Source organism: Rhipicephalus microplus, chromosome X (genome assembly GCF_043290135.1).
Source record: "Rhipicephalus microplus isolate Deutch F79 chromosome X, USDA_Rmic, whole genome shotgun sequence".
Lineage (NCBI taxonomy): Eukaryota > Metazoa > Arthropoda > Arachnida > Ixodida > Ixodidae > Rhipicephalus > Rhipicephalus microplus.
Window position 1 is genome coordinate 481097899 of NC_134710.1, and position 8168 is coordinate 481106066.

Below are 8168 nucleotides of genomic sequence, written 5' to 3' on the forward strand. Positions count from 1 at the left end.
AGCTGCCAGTCAGTAATAAGTTTCCGTGCTACTTGACGCCAAAACAGGCTAATTAAGATATTGCCACACTCAACGCCTTGGCGGCTAGTGGCGCTGACTGACACTCCAACGTTTAAATTGACTTAGGTATCCAATAAAGTGGCTTGGGGGATTGCTGTCGTGTTAGCTCATTGGAAGAGCAAGGAACGCGTTATTCGAAGGTCGCAGTTTCGGATCCTTCCCACGGCAAGTTTTCTTGATTTGATTGATTTGTGGGAGTTAACAGCCGAAAAGCACCATATGATTATGAGAGATGCCGTAGTGGAGGACGCCAGGAATTTTAACCACCTTGGGTTCTTTAACGTGCACCCAAATCTGAGCACACAGGCGTACGACATTTTCCGCCTCCATCGGAAATGCAGCTGCCCCAGCCGGGATTTGAACCCGCCACCTGCGTGTTAGGATACGGAGACCATTGGTCAGCTGCCAGTTAGTAATAAGTTCCCGTGCTACGTGACGCCAAAACAGGCTAATTAAAAGTTTGCCACACTCACCGCCTTGGCGGCTAGTGGCGCTGACTGACACTCCCCCGTTTAAATTGACATAGATATCCAATAAAGTGGCGGGGGTGATAGCTGTCGTGGTAGCTGAGTGTTAGTGCATCGAACGCGTTACTCGAAGGTCGCAGGTTCGGATCCTTTCCACGGCAGGTTATGTTGATTTGATAGATTTGTGGGGTCTAACGTCCCAAAACCACCATAAGTATATGAGAGACGCCGTAGTGGAAGACTCCGGAAATTTTGACCACCTGCGGTTCTTTAACGTGCACCCAAATCTGAGTACACGGGCCTACGACATTTCCGCCTCCATTGGAAAAGCAGCCGCCACAGCCGGGATTTGAATCCGCGACCTGCGGGTCAGCAGCCGAGTACCTTAGCCACTAGACCACTGAAGTGGGGCCATGGCAAGTTATCTTTTCAACCACTTTTCTTTCTTCTGATTTACAATACCATTGGCCTAATAACTTCCCCTATACCTTCCTTGGCATCAATGTCTGTTAGATCCTATTATTATTGTGTAAAACACGAAAAACGAGCCCTTAGGTATACACTTGTTTCCCTTATTCATTAATGAGGGTCTCGTAATGGCAGACTTGGTGCCTCTAGGTTGTATACGGAGACTATTGGTCAGCTGCCAGTTAGTAATAAGTTCACGTGCGACGTGACGCCAAAACAGACTCAGTAAGAGTGTGCCACACTCTCCGCCATGGCTACTAGTGGCGCTGACTGACACTCCCACGTTTATTTTGACATAGATACCCAATAAAGTGGCTGGGCGGATAGCTGTCGTGGTAGCTCAGTGGTAGAGAATTGAACGCGTATTTCGAAGGTCGCAGGTTCGGATCTTGCCCACGGCAAGTCATCTTTTCACCCACTTTTCTTTCTTCTCATTTATAATACAATTGGCCTAATAACTTCTCCTATACCTTGCTTGGCATTATTGCCTGTTAGATCCCATTATTATTTTGTAAAACACAAAAAACGAGCCCTTAAGTATACACTTGTATTCCTTATTCTTTAACGAGGGTCTCGTACTGGCAGACTTTGTGCCTCTAGGTTGTATAAGGGGAACTATTGGTCAGCTGCCAGTTAGTAATAAGTTCATGTGCGACGTGACGCCAAAACGGGTTCATAAAGAGTCTGCAACACTCGCCACAATGGATACTAGGGGCGCTGACTGACACACGCACGTTGAATTTGACATATATATCCGATAAAGTGGCTGGGGGATGGCTGTCGTGGTAGCTAAGGGGTAGAGGATAGAACGCCTTATTCGAAGGTCACAAGTTCGGATCCCTCCCACGGCAAGTTATCCTTTCACCCACATTTCTTTCTTCTAATTTACATTACAATTGACCTAATAACTTTCCCTGTACCTTCATTGGCATTATTGTATGTTAGATCCCATTATTATTGTGTAAAACACAAGAAACGAGTCCTTGAATATAAAATTGTTTCCCTTATTCATTAACGAGGGTCTCGTACTGGCAGACTTGGTGCCTTTTGTTTGTATGCGGAGACCCTTGGTCAGCTGCCAGTCAGTAATAGGTTCCCGTGCTAGGTGACTCCAAAACAGGCTCATTAAGAGTTTGCCACACTCGCCGCCTTGGCGACTAGTGGCGCTGACTGACAATCCCAGGTTTAAATTGACATAGATATCCAATAGAGTGGCTGGGGGGATAGCTGTCGTGGTAGCTCTTTGGAAGAGCAACGAACGCGTTATTCGAAGGTCGCAGGTTTGGATCCTTCTAACGGCAAGTTTTCTTGATTTCATTAATTTGTGGGGTTTAAAGACCCAAAACCGCGATATGATTATGAGAGATGCCGTAGTCGAGGACGCCGGAAATTTTGACCACCTGGGGTTCTTTAACGTGCACCCAAATCTGAGCACACGGGCCTACGACAGTTCCGCCTCCATCGGAAATGCAGCCGCCGCAGCCAGGATTTTAACCCGCGGCCTGCGGGTCAGCAGCCGAGTACCTTGGCCACTAGAATACCGAGGTGGGGCTACGGCAAGTTATCTTTTCAACCACTTTTTTTTCTTCTCATTTACATTACAATTGGCCTAATACCTTCCCCTGTACCTTCCTTGGCATCATTGTCTGTTAGATCCGAATATTATTGTATAAAACACAAAAAACGAGCCCTTTAGTATACACTTGTTTCCCTTATTCATTAACGAGGGTCTCGTACTGGCAGACTTGGTGCCTTTAGGTTGAATACGGAGACTATTGGTCAGCTGCCAGTTAGTAATAAGATTCCGTGCTACGTGACGCAAAAAACAGGCTCATTAAGAGTTTGCCACACTCGCCGCCTTGGCGACTAGTGGCGCTGACTGACACTCTACTGTTTAAATTGACATAGATATCCAATAAAGTGGCTTGGGGATAGCTGTCGTGTTAGCTCATTGGAAGAGCAACGAATGCGTTATTCGAAGGTCGCAGGTGCGGATCCTCCCCACGGCAAGTTTTCTTGATTTGATTGATTTGTGGGGCTTAACGTCCCAAAGCCACCTTATGATTATGAGAGATGCCGTAGTGGAGGACGCCAGAAATTTTGACCACCTGGGGTTCCTTGACGTGCACCCAAATCTGAGCACACAGGCCTACGACATTTTCCGCCTCCATCGGAAATGCAGCTGCCCCAGCCGGAATTTGAACCCGCGACCTGCGGGTCAGTAGCCGAGTACCTTAACCACTTGACCATCGCGGCGGGGCCACGGCAAGTTATCTTTTCAACAACTTTTCTTTCTTCTCGTTTACATTACAATTGGCCTATTAACTTCCGCTATACCTTCCTTGGCATAATTGTCTGTTAGATTCCGTTATTATTGTGTAAAACACGAAAAACAAGCACCTAAGTATACACTTGTTTCCCTTATCATTAACGAGGGTCTCGTACTGGCAGACTTGGTGTATCTAGGTTGTATACGGGGGACTATTGGTCAGCTGCCATTTTGTAATAGGTTCCCGTGCTACGTGACGCCAAAACAGGCTAATTAAGAGTTTGCCACACTCACCGCCTTGGCGGCTAGTGGCGCTGACTGACACTCCCACGTTTAAATCGACATAGATATCTAATAAAGTGGCTGGGGGGATAGCTGTCGTGGTAGCTGAGTGGTAGTGCATCAAACGCATTACTCGAAGGTCGCAGGTTCGGCTCCTTTCCACGGCAAGTTAAGTTGATTTGATAGATTTGTGGGGTCTAACGTCCCAAAACCACCATAAGAATATGAGAGATGCCGTAGTGGAGGACTCCGGAAATTTTGACCACCTGGGGTTCTTTAACGTGCACCCAAATCTGAGCACACGGGCCTACGACATTTCCGCCTCCATTGGAAAAGCAGCCGCCGTAGCCGGGATTTGAATCCGCGACCTGCGGGTCAGCAGCCGAGTACCTTAGCCACTAGACCACTGAGGCGTGGCCATGGCAAGTTATCTTTTCAACCACTTTTCCTTCTTCTCATTTACATTACCATTAGCCTAATAACTTCCCCTATACCTTCCTTGACATTATTGTCTGTTATATCCTATTAATATTGTGTAAAACACGAAAAACGAGCCTTTAAGTATACACTTGTTTGCCTTATACATTAATGAGGGTCTCGTAATGGCAGACTTGGTGCCTCTAGGTTTTATACGGAGACTATTGGTCAGCTGCCAGTTAGTAATAAGTTTACAGGCTACGTGACGCCAAAACAGGCTCATAAAGAGTGTGCCAGACTCGCTGCCATGGCTACTAGTGGCGCTGACTGACACTCCCACGTTTAATTTGACATAGATACCCAATAAAGTGGCTGTGCGGATAGCTGTCGTGGTGGCTCAGTGGTAGAGAATTGAACGCGTAATTCGAAGGTCGCAGGTTCGGATCTTGCCCACGGCAAGTTATCTTTTCACTCACATCTCTTTCTTCTCTATTACATTACAATTGGCCTAATAACAACCCCTATACCTTCCTTGGCATTATTGTCTGTTAGATCCCATTATTATTGTGTAAAACACAAAAAACGAGCCCTTAAGTATACCCTTGTTTTCTTTATTTAACAACGAGGGTCTCGTACTGGCAGACTTGGTGCCTCTAGGTTGTACACGGAGACTATTGGTCAGCTGCCAGTTAGTAATAAGTTCACGTGCTACGTGACGCCAAAACAGGCTCATAAAGAGTATGCAACACTTGCCGCAAAAGATACTAGGGGCGCTGACTGACACACGCACGTTGTAATTGACATATATATCCGATAAAGTGGCTGGGGGATAGCTGTCGTGGTAGCTAAGGGGTACAGCATCGAATTCGTTATTCGAAGGTCACAAGTTCAGATCCCTCCCACGGCAAGTTATCTTTCCACCCACATTTCTTTCTTCTAATTTACATTACAATTGACCTATTAACTTCCCCTATACCTTCCTTGGCATTAATCCCTGTTAGATCCCAATAATATTGTGTAAAACACAAAAAACGAGCCCTTAAGTATACACTTGTTTCCCTTATTCATCAACGAGGGTCTCGTACTGGCAGACTTGGTGCCTCTATGTTGTATACGGAGACCATTGGTCAGCTGCCAGTTAGTAATAGGTTCCCGTGCTACGTGATGCCAAAACAGGCTAATTAAGAGTTTGCCACACTCACCGCCTAGGCGGCTAGTGGCGCTGACTGACACTCCAACGTTTAAATTGACATAGATATCCAATAAAGTGGCTGGGGGGATTCCTGTCGTGTTAGCTCATTGGAAGAGCAACGAACGCGTTATTCGAAGGTCGCAGGTTTGGATCCTTCTCACGGCAAGTTTTCTTGATTTGATTGATTTGTGGGGTTTAAGGTCCCGAAACCGCGATGTGATTATGAGAGATGCCATACTGGAGGACGCCGGAAATTTTGACCACCTGGGGTTCTTTAACGTGCACCCAAATCTGAGCACACAGGCGTACGACATTTTCTGCCTCCATCGAAACTGCAACTGCCCCAGCCGGGATTTGAACCCGCGACCGGCGGGCAATAGCCGAGTACCTTAACCACTTGACCATCGCGGCGGGGCCACGGCAAATAACTTTTCAACCACTTTTCTTTCTTCTCGTTTACATCACAATTGGCCTATTACCTTCCCCTATACCTTCCTTGGCCCAATTGTCTATTAGATCCCAATATAATAATAATAATAATAATAATGGTTTTTATTTCCACCAATACACAGTTGATGGAGGGGGTGAGAATAAAAGCGATTATCCGCTTGACTAAGTTCTCACCCCCCAATGTACATAAGGCAGTGGCGGTGGCGGCAACAGAACACCACAGCTGACAAGAATACACAACATTAACAAAATTAGAATTGATAAAGCCTTCAAACTAAAAAAGAAAAAAAAAAACCCACACAGACACAGTGCAATAAACATATATAGTAATATAAATCAAAAGTCGCAATATGTAAAGCACGAATACATTAAACATATTATTTACATGCAGCGGTGACTGCATTTTCATCCTTTGTGTTTTTGTTTATTGTTTTCCCTAATTGTTATCTACGAACTTTGAAGATAAGGTCTTAATTGTCAGGAGTGTTAATAAGATATTGGCGAAGTTGAGAAAGGGTGATATCTGCTATGTTAACACCTGATGAATATAACCTGTTTAATTGTAACGGTAGCTGATAAGTAATTTTTTGTTGTCCATAGTTAGTTCTTATACGAGGAAGCATCCAAGGTGGTTGATGACGGTGAGGGTACTTTGATTGATAACGTATCATGGAAGCGATATCTGTAATAGTAAATGAACGTTTTTTTTGTTCGATCTTATAGCGGCGTAAAAGCCTGTAAATGTATAGGTGGTAAACATTGATGATTTCATGTTCACTAAACAAGTGATCTGTTGTATGTCTGTGAGGAAGGTTGTAAATTAGACGGAGGATTTTATTATGGAGTGATGAAATTTTTCTTAAATTAGTTTTAGTCGTTGTCGCCCACACTAACGTGCAGTAGTTCAAGTGTGAAAGGAATAAAGCGTGGTATATAGCAAGCTTTGCCTTTAAAGGTAAAACAGATTTATGTCGCCAAAGTATACCAACCGCTCTCGATGCTTTTAATAAAATGTTGTGGACATGATCATTCCATTGCAAATGTAGTGTGAAATAAACTCCTAGTGATTTTATTGACCTGACAATTTCAACTGGCTGGGATTTATACAGCAAATGTACTAAAGTATCAGATTTTTTATTAATAGAATTAAAAATTATAGCTTTAGTTTTATTTACATTAACTGACAGTGCATTTTCCTTTGTCCAAACTTCTAGCTTACCTAATACATTGTTACCACGGGAAGATAGCTCATTGTGTGTATCAGCTGACAAAAGGATTGTAGTGTCATCCGCATAAATAATAAACCTGGATTGATCATCAATGTTCGCAATATCATTAATATAAATGTTAAAGAGAAGAGGCCCAAGTATACTGCCCTGCGGCACACCGGCTGTAATATCACGCGTTTTGGACTGAAAATTGCTGATTTGAACGTACTGCTTCCGATGAGATAAATAAGATTTTATTAAATCTAAAGCGTGCCCTCTAATACCACATAAATCCAATTTTCTAAATAAGATACTGTGTACTATGCAGTATATTATTGTGTAAAACACGAAAAACGAGCCCTTAAGTATACACTTGTTTCCTTTATCATTACCGAGGGTCTCGTACTGGCAGACTTGGTGTATCTAGGTTGTATACGGGGTACTATTGGTCAGCTGCCAGTCAGTAATGGGTTCACGTGCTAAGTGACGCCAAAACAGGCTCATAAAGAGTGTGCCACACTCGCCGCGATGGCTACTAGTGGCGCTGACTGACACACGCACGTCGAAATTGACATATATACCCGATATAGTTTCTGGAGGGATAGCTGTCGTGGTAGCTCAGTGGTAGAGAATTGAACGCGTAATTCGAAGGTCGCAAGTTCGGATCCTGCCCACGGCAAGTTATCTTTTCAACCACTTTTCTTTATTCTCGTTTACACTAAAATTGGGCTATTAACTTCCCCTATACCTTCCTTGACATTATTGCCTGTTAGATCCCATTATTATTGTGTAAAACACGAAAAATGAGCCCTTAAGTATACACTTGTTTGCCTTATCATTAGCGAGGGTCTCGTACTGGCAGACTTGGTGTATCTAGGTTTAATACGGGGTACTTTTCGTCAGCTGCCTGTTAGTAATAAGTTCACGTGCTACGTGACGACAAAACAGGCTCATGAAGAGTGTGCAACACTCGCCGCTATGGCTACTAGTGGCGCTGACTGACACACGCGCGTTGAAATTGACAAATATACCCGATAAAGTGGCGGGGGGGATAGCTGTCGTGGTAGCTTAAAGGTAGAGCATCGAACGCGTTATTCGAAGGTCACAGGTTCGGATCCTGCCCACGGCAAGTTATCTTTTCACACACTTTTCTTTCTTCACATTTACAATACGATTGGCCTAATAACTTCCCCTATACGTCCCTTGGCATTATTGTTTGTTAGATACCAATAATATTGCCACCTAGAGTTGTGAGCCGGCAAGCCTTAGCGAGCCAAAAATGGCAAAGAGAACGAAGAAGTGTGGTTAGCGCCTCGTTCTGAAGATACACGCTCGTGTCTTTTTTCCCCGCTGTT